Below are 14530 nucleotides of genomic sequence, written 5' to 3' on the forward strand. Positions count from 1 at the left end.
CTGGAAATAGTGGATTTAATTCGCAAAAATTCCACCTTAGCAGTAATAAATGTACATTGTGAGTTTTGCGAAGAAATGAGTGACTAAAATCTCTATTAACCGCAAAAGCTATCCTTCGCGTTTTGATATTTCAAAGGGGATACTATTGTTGCATTATTAGTGGCACATGGTGTATTGGGGAGAGAAAGCAATTTGTTAGAATGTTTTTGTAAGTTATATCAGTAGGCTATAACACTACCGGCTGCTATTGTATTAGCAATACACTGATAATGTTACTCCTGTGAAAGGATACTTATTTGTCCGTCATCGTACTTAATGAAAACGTTTAGGACTGTTATCGTTTCTCTAAAACGTTTCTATTGAAGGGAAGAAGTAGCAGTACAAAAGAGAATCGAACCAAGGTTCTATCAGTAATAACGTAAGCTGCCAGGAAACGTTCGCCAGCCTAATTAGGCGAAGTTATATCAAGTAGTAGCATGGTAACAAAGAAAGAAGGTAACCAATGGGACTGACTTTACTTGATAGTGAAATTCTGTTTTGCTGATAAGATGCAAGGCAGTAGGGCAGTTTAGCTAGTAATGTACAAGTGGTCTGACTTGAACTACACAGGCAACAACTGTCTCTAACCAACACTTACTATCTGTACATTACAGTGGGAAGCTAATGATCATTATAGGTAAATAATTTCTAGTGATGCAACTCTAATAACTTGAACAAAGGGTTCTTTTGTCAGTTTAATTAATGGAAATTACTACCATTTAAATAGTTTTCAAGTAATTGCATCATTTTTATAGAGTATTGTTTGTGTTCCCAAGTAGTATTCACTATCTTATACTATTTAATTCTGATGGTGCATGTGATACCTGAAACTAGTATAGTTTGAATAGTTGTAGCTATTTGCTTACTGTAGTAAACACACGTTATAAGAATGAAAAATTGTACTTCTTGAGTAGTGTTATTGTAATATGAAATTAAAATCAACTAGTCTTATCAGCATACTCGGATCTAGACTGAACATTTTAGTCACGACACAATATTAGAAGCACTGGTAACTGCATAACACATGAAATTACAAACACTGTTATTTCGGTGGGAAGAATCTTAAGCTGAATACTCGTACTTAAAATCTTCTCTTAATAATTGTACTGGATGAAACTTTAACTATCCCTTTATGAAAATTACGTGAAGTATTTCAAAACTTATTCCCACTGACTAACTATGAAATTTATTAATGCACAATGTTTATTAACTATAGTGAAAGTTTACTGAACTGACTTTTCAGCTCAATAAGATAGCATACTCGGAAACATCGTAGCACAAGGGAGAGGACCCTGACTAGGTAAACGACTAAGGATAAAATGCGGATGTGAGGCGCCTTGCCACGGTCCGTGCGGCTGTCCCCGACGGAGGTTCGAGTCCTCCCTTGGGCATGTGTGTGTTGTCCATAGCGTAAGTTAATTAAAGTTAGATTGAGTAGTGTGTAGGCTTCGGGACCGGTGACTTCAGCAGTTTGGTCCCATAAGACCTTACCACAAACTTCCAATTAAAATGCGGATGCTCAACACAAAGTTTATAAAACACGAACTTACCATTGAAAAAAAGTCACATACTGGTCCATGCAATTTTACAATACTCAACTGATAATTTGAGATAGTGGCAGTGTCGATCTGCAATGGCTATTCAAAATAAGGAGACAAAATATCCATGGCTCTTGCTGTGTAACGCTCTGAAAATTTTCCTCTTAGCGTCGGCTTTTCGGTGTAGAGAAAAAGGCAGCCAGAGTATGTCATGAATAATAAGCCAAACTACGTCCACATCCGAGGCTATGATACGTAATCTTGCTGTTCTTCAGGCTTCGTCAGTTCACCAGATGCGAAATGTTCCAGCTAGCCACCGTCTGACTCATGTCACAAACGAGCTTTGCACTTCGACCGCCAATTCCACATTTTCTGTTACCGCGAAATCAGTTTCGATGCAGAGGGGCCTTCCTCCTAGTTTTACATCATTACAATCCTACATGCCCTATGCATGAACCAGTATTACAAGTAAAGTTTTAACTTTTTCTTTCTTTTACAGAGCATTTGTTTTGAAATTAAATCCATAGATTAATTACAATTACATAAATTATCATAAATAGTGAAAAAACATTTAGATGGATGTTAGATCATGGAACATGGTTATACCGAAGTCAAATTAAGTAAAAACCGACAAAGAAGTGAGATAAGACCCTTATAAGTAATATCGATAACATTTTTACAAGGTCTTTTGCCTTCAAAGCATGGAATAATGGAATACTTATACTACCGCGAGGTTAAGTGGATTTGCAATAAGCAGACTTGCCTTAGTTATTTCTTTAAAGTAGAACAATGCAAAATTTATGATGTTTCACTGTTCGATCAAAGTTCAGGCGTCAGCACTTAGTGTAGTTAACATAGGTACCATAAAGGGCCTACGTTGCATTTCGTTTATGTATCGAAACAAGGAATAACTGTTACAGATAGTTTTTTTTCTTGATGTTTGGTACAAGTACTCCGATTACTTTTTGAGACAGCCATTCACGCTATATTCGTAAACTGGATCGTAAAACAGTGTGCCTTTTTTGCTCAGTAATGTAATGAATATGGCAACTAAGCTGCCCCATTGTTCTAAGTTGTGTGAAAGTGAAATTTACACGAATCTTAAAGATTTTCTGAATAGTCAGTGAAAAGATGTTCCGCATTTTTACTGACACAGCGAAAGACGACATACCTCCTCCTGAACGGGTCACCAGGACTACTTGGTGAATGCCTTCCAACGAACGTGCCATACTTTCTCATGCAGATTTTCACCAATGATTTTCGATACTGACCAGGAAGTTATTCGCATACCTTAATAGTCGCACATAATTGCCAGTTAAAGACACAGGCGGTTCAGAACATCGTTATCATGAAAATATAAATTTAGTATTTATTATTGACTAAATTAGTGACGAAAAAAATTTGGAAGAGGAATTTTGGTCTGCGAATTATTTGTACTTTCAGAAGGCGAAGTTCCTGTATACATTATATAAAGTCATTCTGTGTATGGAAAAAAAGCTTTCAGATGTGTTGATCAGCATTTGCAGCGCTGTGCCATAATAATAGATCTAAATTTATAGTCTGCAAACCACTGCGAAGAGTATGTCAGAGGTATTTTTCATTGTACCATTTATTAGGACTTTCTTGCTACGCCATTCCCGTACGGAGCGTGGGAAGAATGGTTTGTTAAAACGCCCATTTCCCCACTGCAATTAGTGTAATATTGTCTTCCTGATCTCTGATGGAGCCATACGCAAGGGGTTGCAGTACATTGCTAGATTTCTCATTTAAAGCTGGTTCTATTAACTCAGTAAGTAGGATTTCAAAGGATACTTTGCGTCTCCTTCAAGCGTCTATCTGTACAGTTTTTCAGCAGCTCGTGATGTGGTCCCGTAGGTCAAGCAAGCCTGTTATCTTTCGTGCTGCCTTTCTACACATACATACAATAACCCCCGATGGCCCTATTTGGTACTGGTCCCTCACACTTAACGCCGGTTTATGTTGTCAGTAACCCACACTTATTAAACGTTGTCCGAAATTATTATCTCAATAAAAGCTGCATACCAGCAGACTACCTAAAATAGGGAAAAGTTCGTAACATGGCCATAGCTCTGAAAAGAATACGAGTTCCTAATAAACGGGAGCTGCGACTATCGCAGCAGAAGTGGAAAATCGTTTGTGAAAACTTAGCGATGAAAGTAATACCAGAAGGCGACAATCGACTTGGTACAAAGTGATAAACCGGACAGTAGCTACCAACTCCAGACTTTTCTCCATCCAGTTACAACCGCCAGCCAAATGTGGAAATCGTATTTCGGAGGACACAATCGAACATCGTTTTGAGTGCCAGAAATATGTTCAGATATGGCACACAGCAAGGGACATGATTCGACTGTGCAATAGAACGGACATACGCAAGATACGCGGATGAAAATCGTTTCCCAAAGCAAAGCGACACGTAACAACGTGGATCATGGCACAAACATTTCATATAACTTTTGGACTTAAAATAACGGACAACTTACAGTACAGCATATTTATGGGATGAATACGAGAAAGTAACTCGTCAGCCTAAATACAGGCTTACATGATCGAATATCCTCAAGATTCCAGTATGTAAAGCTTATGATAGTATCCTGACACGTAACCTCATGGAAGAAGAAGAAGGAAGAAAAAGGAACTATAACGTGAATTCTACTAGTGCGTCATCTAGGAAATAACTCTATGTATAATTTCCGCACAAACGACTGAAATGTGAAAGTGGTGTAATTTGTATAATCACTTTTCAGATGAGTTTGTTTTCTCTGTTCTTATGTGAAATTGTTGAATGCTAAAAAATACTTTTTTTTAAAAAAAAAGACATTATTGTAATATGGAGCACAAGTGTGCTTTTAAGCGAACTCCTATATAGACTGATCGCATTTCCTACTGTCCTACCAACGAACAGAGGACTACCGTTTGCTATACCTAAACAAACTGTGTATCCCAGATATTTGCATGAATTGACTTGTCCCGCTTGTGACTCATTGATGTTGTAGTTATATGTTCCTACACTTATGCGTTTTGTGAAGTGCACAATTTCATCTTTCTATTTGATGCGTTATCACCTTGAAATTTTATCAACATCTGAACGTTTATCTGCGCAGGTGTTTTCACACAATACCTCCTTATTGAAAACTGTGTCCCCAACAAATAGTCTGAGAATATTATCAACATTATTAATATACAATGTGAACACCAAAGGTCCCAACATATGTTTGTGGAGCACTCCTGAAGTTACTTGTACACCTGTCGATGGCTGTTCATATAAGAGATAAAGAAATATCTTAAGCTCGGGAAATCAGCTACAGCTGCAGACAGCTTTAATAAGGTTGTGCAGACTTAAATGGAAAATTAGTTTTTATGCAGACTTTAACGGTGATTTTCTGTCATATGCCAATGCTTGAGGAGATGTAGTATTGTTGATTGCCGGCTGTGATTATCTACTACAGTAAAATGTTCAGGCTATAATGCACATGCCATTGACAGTCTGTTTTAATCCCAGCTGCCTTCAGTAGTTTAGATCCAAAATGGTATTCAGTGGTCTATATCATCGTGTTGGTCAAATGTTTACAATAAAATGTACTAACCAGTTAGGGTCAGAGTATAGGATGAAAGAAGGGAGGAAAGAGGTTACTGTTTAACGTCCTGTAAACAATGAAGTCAGCAGAAAAGGAGCTGAAACACAGATTTGAGAAGGACGAGGAAGGAAACTGAGTACGTTCTTTTCAAACGAAAATTGTGAAACATTTCTTTAAAATAAATTTCCGTTGTTTACTGTTAATCGTTCATTTATTTTATACAATTGCTATTACGGCTTTGTAGCCATTCTCAAGTGCACGTTGAAATGTTTATGTGTGACATGTCATCGTCGAAAAAACATATTTCTGTTGTTATATACCAGTTGTATTACGGGATACGAGTACATATCGAAGATAGATAATAGGGCTGACATTGTGTGCGGTGAAAAACATTCAACACACTGTATGCCGTATTTAACAGTTACTGTATAACTATGACCTGCGTTCGTCATTCGTGGACCCCCACAGGAAAAAAATTATACGTCTAGATGACTGAATGGGGGCAAACAATACTGAATTACGGAAGCAGAAAGAATGACTCGACCACGGTGTTTTGAGAAGAACATCGGGAAGTAATTAATAAAGCAGACAGTATAGCTTTAATTCTTACTTCGTAGATATTCCTGTGGCAGATTGTGTGCAGGACCGGCTCCATGGATTTTTCCACCCCGAGCGAAAATTGTCGCCACTTTACTCAGAACATACCTACTCAACATGACTCTCGAACGTTGTCCATTTATGCTCAATATTTACGGTCCAGGTGATGAATTTTTGATGTTTGCAGCTCAGGTAATCTGATCCTTTTTTCCCGTGGTTCTCCTGCTGATCATCTCGTGCACTGAAGAAAAGTCGTTTGGTGACTCGTTAAGTTCTTTGCTCAAGAATTTCTCGCTAGATTTAAATGCTGTAGGCTCGCAGGAAGCGCCAAATAGACTGTAGCGTTCAGCACAGGAATCCTTGGGCTTCTCAGAATGTTCGTGATCTTCGGGAGCTGAGGTCCGGAAATCCGGCCGTTTTGTGCAGTTTATCGAGTGATATGGGTTTTCAGCATGTTTCATTTAAGCTTGGGTTGACCTATCTGGGACGTACGGATCTGGACCACACCAGGAAAGCATATTCTGGAGTGGAGAATACTTAACTCGGCAAATACTGCACACAGACATGTTGTTACGTAATTATAAGAGGCAGTCAAATGATAACGGGACACATGAAAAACAGTAACTAAACTGTTTATTATTTTAAAATAATCGTCATAACTATTAATGCATTTATCCCACTGTGAGTCGAGACAGTGTTTTCATAAAAGAACGTTTACTATTGCCTCCGGAACCATGATTGCACCCAGGCACACATTTCTTCGTCAGTGGCAAATTGTCAACCATCAATGCCTATCTTCAGGGCTCCAAAAATGTGGAAATCGCGTTTGGAGAGATCGTCACAATTAACGCATAGCGGTACATGGACGCTTTGCAAAAACTGAAGCGCGCCATCAAGTCCAACGCCCATGAATGTTGAACGGACGGCATCAGTCTGTTGCCCACGTGTTGACAAGGTTGGTTCGATTCCGCTGAAGAAGTTTCTCACATCTTCCATACTGATCCGATCTCTCCCTATGCTGCGATTTCTATGTTTTTCGAGCCCTGGAGAAAGACATTTGTGGCAGTCGATGTGCTGCGGTCAGAGAAGTGCACACGTTATTCCGTAGACAAGTGCGAACATTTTTCTATGATGGCATTAACCGTCTTGTTTCACAGCGACCTAAATGTATTAACAGTTACGACGATTGCTTTTGAAATAATAAACAATTTATTTCCCTTTTCTCCAAGTGTCTCGTTTTCATTTGACTGCACGGACTTAACGGAAAGTTAAAATCTTATTCTGACTTGATAGGAATAAGTAAAGTTGTCTTTGTAAGCAGTCACTGATTCAGGCATGTTTCCAAATGACAAAAATAAACTGAAGAGCCAAAAAATTATGATCACTGCCTACTGCGAGACTGAATGCTACATGTGAGTATGTTATGCAGTGAGGTATGTATATAGGGTATAAAAAACTATGTATACAAAATTCTAGAATTCTTAGAGGAGGTAAAAGGAAACACTATTTTATGTGGCAAAAATTTCACAGGGGCACCGTTTGTCAGCTAGGGGTCCATAATGATTTTGGCACTAACGATATTCAGAAGACAGTGTTCAGACTGTTGTGTAATAAATATTGTTTTACAGATGATGCTGGCCTCTTATATATTTATTTGTGTGTGTGGGGAGGGGGGGGGGAGAATATTTCATTTTGTGTACGACACCAGAAGATCTGATTGCCAGTTTGGCTGAAACTGCAGCCATTATTCATGGAACATCTGGTTGTTTTGAGCGTGTTAGACAGTCATTAGCACGCAGATGTCACTTGCACATTAATGTAAACGAACTACATTTTCAACATCATCTCTAAAGCAGTGTTCATCACATGGCAGTTAGAGCATCGTCTCTGAACAAACTAGAGTCAAAACTTTTATGGGCCCCTAGCGTGGAATTTTTGTCACATAAAAAAGCTTTTCTTTATACCTTCTCTGAACATACTAAAATTTGGTATATGTCAGCCCTTCAGAAATATGTATACACGCTTTAAGGAACGAAAAGTAGTACTTAAGTGTTTATTTTACATTTAATAATTGATCACACACGTTTTACAACCTTCAGTTTAGCACTTTAAATGTTAAAAATGTTCACCGTTGGCGGCTATGCACATAACAGAACGAGGAGCAGTCGCTGTAACTTCATCACTTTGTGTTACAGTGGAAATCACTGCACATGTCGCTGCAATCTCTTAGCGGAGTTCCTCCATTGTGCGTGACTTACTTCGACAGACGTTATCTTTTACAGTCCCCGACAAGTAAAAGTCCATAGGTGTTGGATCTGGCGACCGTGGAGGGTACTCAATGGGGCCTCTTCGTCCAATCCTGTGCCCCGGAAAATTGTCATCTGGGAAAGCTCGTACGGCTAGGTGGTAGTGTGATGGCGCCCCATCCTTTTGATAGAAGATCTCTTCATCAGGTCCATAAAGTGCACGTATACCTCGCGAAATTGATGTGCATAACATTTCCAGGTACACTTCTCCAGTGACAGTAGCATCAAAGAAAAAGTGTCCTACTAATCCCCTAGATGATAGATAGTCCACACCACACACGAACCCCTGGTAGATTGACCTCTTTATCCACATAAACATGCGGATTTTCCAGTGCCCAGTGCACGCTGTTATGCCAGTTCATGGTTCCATTAAGTTTAAATTGTGCCTCGGCACTCCACGCTATCTTCATCATAAATTGTTCGTCATCTGTTACCATTTGCTGATACCACTCGCAAAATTGCATACAGCGATCAGGATCGTCATCATTAATCATGTGCAGTAATCGCGGAATGTAAACATTCCACTTTGCAGCTTTCAGAATTCTTTGTACACTTGTACTGCCAATCCCCTCTTCATGTGCACATTGTGTAGCAGACTTCTGTGGAGAATTAACAAATGTTCCAACACTAGAGCTGACGAAGCAGTACTTGTAGTTGTAGGCTGGCTTCCTGACCTTCCTTTGTGAATATCACACCTCGTTCCATGAATTTCAAACTTGTAATGATGTGTTTAATTGTTAGGCGGGTTTGCGGTTCTGTTCAAACTTCCACCTCCATTGACATTGCACTTCCAACAGCTTTATCAAACTTGAAAATCCACTTCTTGTTTAATCAATACCGAGATGAAAGTACTAACATGTGTTGAGCCAAAGACCATACTACAACACACTCGTAACTCAAATCGAACAACAATATCGAGATATCGATAGAACCTGACAAAGTGTGTATACATTTTTCTGGTGGACTCTGTATATATCTTTCACTCCCTGTAAAAGTGGAGCAGAGACGAATAGGGATTCATTATAACGACGATACGGGCAGCAAAGGGGAAAACGGGTAGCAAAGGGGCAAATCCATTGACGTAAGTGACTATAACAATGGTCAGCTGTTCGGTTTGTACTGTCGTGAGGCTCTTTGCAAACTGGTTGAGAGAAGGTAAATCCACATCTAGGCAACAGGGTGTTGAACGTTATACATCATCATAGAACTTTGAGGTCAGAGGTTTGTAGTTACAATAAAACAGGATAGGCTGCTATCTGTGGAAGATCTGACGACATAGTCCAATGCTTGTGCAGGCTCAAGTGTTTTGGAACACACCTTTCGTTACACATTGTTGAACATCGATTCCTTTATTGACTCAATGACTTGGAATCACCGCGGTTGGACCCTAGATCAATGTAAACGTGTCTCTTGGCCGAATAAACCATGTTTCCAGGTAGTCAGGTCCAGATATGCCTTCATCCAGGCGAATAGCTGCTCGAAACTTGCACCACGCCGTGTCAGTTTCCAAAGGCTGGAATAGGGATATTGCAATCTGAGAAATATGACAGTGAACTCACTTTTATGTTTTCAATTTGCTTGATCTGACCCTGATGATACACATCTAGGACGCTAACGGGTGCGAGCCCTGCGCCCAGAAAGCACCAGCTCGTAATTTACGGGAATTGCGTGACCTATATGCAGATATCTGGTGCGACATACCGCCGGAAACCTACCAAGGACTTGTCGAATCCCTGACACTCGGAACCACTGCTATATTGCGCCCCAAAGATGTATCAACACGCTATTAAGCATTTAGTCATAATGTTTTGGCTGATACATGTGTACCGTAGAAACAGTCATGTCTAAAACACCTCTAATAACTTATTTAATTTTTTTTCCAGAGTTTTCAAAAGTTTTTGAGAAAGTTGCCCACAGTAAATTACCGATTTAGTTTCTGAGTTTAACATGGTCATACCTCTCAGTTAGGTTTTCGTAAATTATAATGTTAATGGCATCCCTTTTGCATAAATGGAATTTTACCTTTAAACAGCTATAAGAAGGTCACACCGCAATAATAAAACTCAACTCAGAAAACTCAACTTGTGGTAGCCCACAGATTTCGGTACGGGGTTCGCTCCTGTACAATAGTGATCTTCCAGGGACGTTATAGGATACTGTAGTTAAAAAAAAAAATGTAAAGTTTTCTAATGACATAACAATACTAATCAGGAGCCCAAACTTAATCTTAGTAGACAGAGCCAGAATGACAATATAACAACTTTACATCTGCCTCAGAACAGGCAGTTTGGAATTTAGCGAGTCTGTGGTCGTAACTTTGTTTAAACTACCTTTGTTACTGGGTCGAAGATCTTTACGAACTGAAACTAAACCTGAAAAGAAAACGTTTGAAATATTCTCGGTGTCACTGGAGAAGTGTAGCAGGAAATGTTATGCACATCAATTTCGCCAGGTATACGTGCACTTTATGGACCTGATGAAGAGATTTTCTATCAAAAGGATGGGGCGCCATCACACTACCACCTAGCCGTACGAGCTTTCCCAGATGACAATTTTCCGGGGCACAGGATTGGATGAAGAGGGCCCATTGAGTATCTTCCACGGTCGCCAGATCTAACACCTATGGACTTTTACTTGTCGGGGACTGTAAAAGATAACGTCTGTCGAAGTAAGTCACGCACAATGGAGGAACTCCGCTAAGAGATTACAGCGACATGTGCAGTGATCTCCACTGTAACACAGAGTGATGAAGTTACGGCGACTGCTCCTCGTTCTGTTTGTTTATAGCCGACAGCGGTGAACATTTTGAACATTTAAAGTGCTAAACTGAAGGTTGTAGAACGTGTGTGATCAGTTATTAAATGTAAAATAAGCACTTAAATACTACTTTTCGTTCCTTAAAGCGTGTATACATATTTCTGACGGACTGACATATACCAATTTTTAGTGTGTTCAGAGAAGATATAAAGAAAAGCTTTTTTATGTGACAAAAATTCCACGCTAGGGGCCCATAAAAGTTTTGACTCTAGTTTGTTCAGAGACGATGCTCTAACTGCCGTGTGATGAACATTGTTTTAGAGATGATGTTGAAAATGTAGTTCGTTTACATTAATGTGCAAGTGACATCTGCGTGCTAATGACTGTCTAACACGCTCAAAACAACCAGATGTTCCATGAATAATGGCTGCAGTTTCAGCCAAACTGGCAATCAGATCTTCTGGTGTCGTACACAAAATGAAATATTCTCCCCCCCCTCCCCCCACACACAAATAAATATATAAGAGGTCAGCATCATCTGTAAAACAATATTTATTACACAACAGTCTGAACACTGTCTTCTGAATATCGTTAGTGTCAAAATCATTATGGACCCCTAGCTGACAAACGGTGCCCCTGTGAAGTTTTTGCCACATAAAACAGTGTTTCTTTTTACCTCCTCTAAGAATTCTAGAATTTTGTATACATAGTTTTTTATACCCTATATACATACCTCACTGCATAACATACTCACAACGTCACCATGTAGCATTCGGTCTCGCAGTGGGCAGTGATCATAATTTTTTGGCTCTTCAGTTTACTTTTGTCCATTTGGAAACATGCCTGAATCAGTGACTGATTACAAAGACAACTTTACTTATTCTTATCAAGTCAGAATAAGATATTAACTTTCCGTTAAGTTCGTGCAGTCAAATGAAAACGAGACACTTGGAAAAAAGGTAAATAAACTGTTCATTATTTCAAAAGCAATCGTCGTAACTGTTAATACATTTAGGCCACTGTGAAACAAGACGGTTAATGCCATCATAGAAAAGTGTTCGCACTTGTCTACGGAATAACGTGTGCACTTCTCTGACCGAAGCACATCGACTGCCACAAATGTCTTTCCGCAGGGCTCCAAAAACATAGAAATCGCAGCATAGGGAGAGATCGGATCAGTATGGAAGATGTGAGAAACTTCTTCAGAGGAATCGAAACAACCTTGTCAACACGTGGGCAACAGACTGATGCCGTCCGTTCAACATTCATGGGCGTTTGGACTTGATGGCGCGCTTCAGTTTTTGCAAAGCGTCCATGTACCGCTGTGCGTTAATTGTGACGATCTCTCCAAACGCGATTTCCACATTTTTGGAGCCCTGAAGATAGACAATGATTTTTGACAATTTGCTACTGACGAAGAAATGTGTGCCTGGGTGCAATAATGGTTCCGGAGGCAATAGTAAAAGTTCTTTTATGAAAACATTGACCGTCTCGACTCACAGTGGGATAAATGCATTAATAGCTATGACGATTATTTTAAAATAATAAACAGTTTAGTTACTGTTTTTCATGTGTCCCGTTTTCATTTGATTGCCTCTTATAATTACGTAACAACTTATCTGTGTGCAGTATTTGCCGAGTTAAGTATTCTCCACTCCAGAATATGCTTTCCTGGTGTGGTCCAGATCCGTACGTCCCAGATAGGTCAACCCAAGCTTAAATGAAACATGCTGAAAACCCATATCACTCGATAAACTGCACAAAACGGCCGGATTTCCGGACCTCAGCTCCCGAAGATCACGAACATTCTGAGAAGCCCAAGGATTCCTGTGCTGAACGCTACAGTCTATTTGGCGCTTCCTGCGAGCCTACAGCATTTAAATCTAGCGAGAAATTCTTGAGCAAAGAACTTAACGAGTCACCAAACGACTTTTCTTCAGTGCACGAGATGATCAGCAGGAGAACCACGGGAAAAAAGGATCAGATTACCTGAGCTGCAAACATCAAAAATTCATCACCTGGACCGTAAATATTGAGCATAAATGGACAACGTTCGAGAGTCATGTTGAGTAGGTATGTTCTGAGTAAAGTGGCGACAATTTTCGCTCGGGGTGGAAAAATCCATGGAGCCGGTCCTGCACACAATCTGCCACAGGAATATCTACGAAGTAAGAATTAAAGCTATACTGTCTGCTTTATTAATTACTTCCCGATGTTCTTCTCGAAACACCGTGGTCGAGTCATTCTTTCTGCTTCCGTAATTCAGTATTGTTTGCCCCCATTCAGTCATCCAGATGTATAATTTTTTTCCTGTGGGGGGTCCACGAATGACGAATGCAGGTCATAGTTATACAGTAACTGTTAAATACGGCATACAGTGTGTTGAAGGTTTTTCACCGCACACAATGTCAACCCTATTATCTATCTTCGATATGTACTCGTATCCCGTAATACAATTGGTCTATAGCAAGAGAAATATGTTTTTTCGACGATGACGTGTCACACATAAACATTTCAACATGCACTTGATTATGGCTACAAAGCCGAAATAGCAATTGTATAAAATAAATGAACGATTAACAGTAAACGGCGGAAATCTATTTTAAAAAATGTTTCTCAATTTTCGTTTGAAAAGAACGTACTCAATTTCCTTCCTCGTCCTTCTGAAATCTGTGTTTCAGCTCCTTTTCTGCTGACTTCATTGTTTACAGGACGTTAAACAGTAACCTCTTTCCTCCCTTCTTTCATTCTATACTCTGACCCTAACTGGTTAGTACATTTTATTGTAAACATTTGACCAACACGATCATATAGGCCACTGAATACCATTTTGGATCTAAACTACTGAAGGCAGCTGGGTTTAAAAACAGACTGTCAATGGCTTGGGCATTATAGCCTGAACATTTTACTGTAGTAGATAATCACAGCCGGCAATCAACAATACTACATCTCCTCAAGCACTGCCATATGACAGAAAATTACCGTTAAAATCTCCATAAAAACTAATTCTCCATTTAAGTCTGCACAACCTTATTAAAGCTGTCTGCAGCTGTAGCTGATTTCCCGAGCTTAAGATATTTCTTTATTTCTTATATGAACAGCCATCGACAGGTGTACAAGTAACTTCAGGAGTGCTCCACAAACATATGTTGGGACCTTTGGTGTTCACATTGTATATTAATAATGTTGATAATATTCTCAGACTATTTGTTGGGGACACAGTTTTCAATAAGGAGGTATTGTGTGAAAACACCTGCGCAGATAAACGTTCAGATGTTGATAAAATTTCAAGGTGATGCTAAGATGGGCAACACGCTTCAAATAGAAAGATGAAATTGCGCACTTCACAAAACGCATAAGTGTGGGAACATATAACTACAACATCAATGAGTCACAAGCGGGACAAGTCAATTCATGCAAATATCTGGGATACACAGTTTGTTTAGGTATAGCAAACGGTAGTCCTCTGTTCGTTGGTAGGACAGTAGGAAATGCGATCAGTCTGTATAGGAGTTCGCTTAAAAGCACCCTTGTGCTCCATATTAGAATAATGTCTTTTTTTTTTTAAAGTATTTTTTAGCATTCAACAATTTCACATAAGAACAGAGAAAACAAACTCATCTGAAAAGTGATTATACAAATTACACCACTTCCACATTTCAGTTGTTTGTGCGGAAATTATCCATAGAGCTTT

This window comes from Schistocerca cancellata, chromosome 2 (assembly GCF_023864275.1).
Source record: "Schistocerca cancellata isolate TAMUIC-IGC-003103 chromosome 2, iqSchCanc2.1, whole genome shotgun sequence".
Lineage (NCBI taxonomy): Eukaryota > Metazoa > Arthropoda > Insecta > Orthoptera > Acrididae > Schistocerca > Schistocerca cancellata.